The sequence below is a fragment of the Podarcis liolepis genome (genome assembly GCF_965112155.1).
Source record: "Podarcis liolepis genome assembly, chromosome: 1".
NCBI lineage: Eukaryota > Metazoa > Chordata > Lepidosauria > Squamata > Lacertidae > Podarcis > Podarcis liolepis.
In genome coordinates, this window is record NC_139554.1 from 85,241,323 (window position 1) to 85,242,099 (window position 777).

The window sequence follows — 777 nt, forward strand, 5'->3', positions numbered from 1 at the left end:
ATACCAGGCAGACAGCCAGTCCTCTCTCTCCTTGCCTGCCCCGTGGCTGCTTTGACTATACATGGGCTATATAGCATAGGAATCTCAAACTAGAAGCTCCCCTCTTTACCTACTCTCACAATGGGTAGTGGAGGGTATGTGAACCCCTTTCTGTGCAACCCCTACTTTATGAAGGGCCAAAGAATCTCACATTGCTGACACACTCTTCAGTCTGAATGCCTTAACTGCACTAACAGCAGTTGCCATCCCTGCTGTTTAACACACGGCTAAAGTGCAGTGCCTGATGTGTGTTCTGTTTCACATACACAGAAGTTTAGTACTGAGACCAAATACATCATACTGTATTTGACTTTCATCGATAAGAAACATTCCTAGACTTGGGTGTGTGTGTATGTATCCCCCTGCCTGCACCCATGAAGGCTGATGCAACAATAACATGAGCTTTCAAGGTCTTTTAAGACTCTTGTGAGTTTGCTCCAACAGACTTGCAACAACTCTTGTTCTGAAAATTGACTCACACCTTGGCCAATGTAGACATGATTTCCTACCCCATACAGATCTTTTCAGCTCTGAATAGTTAGCAGCTGTAGCATAAAGTATATAAAACTCACAAATGTTTACATGATGCAGTTTTTCTAGCCAGAAAAGATGGTAAAGCTACCAGGAGTACAACAAGAAGTAGACAAAAGTATAAGGAGTAAGAGAACTACACTATGGTTGCCCCACCTCCCTCTCCCCCCCCCCCCAGATTTGCAAATCACATACTAAATATGTTGA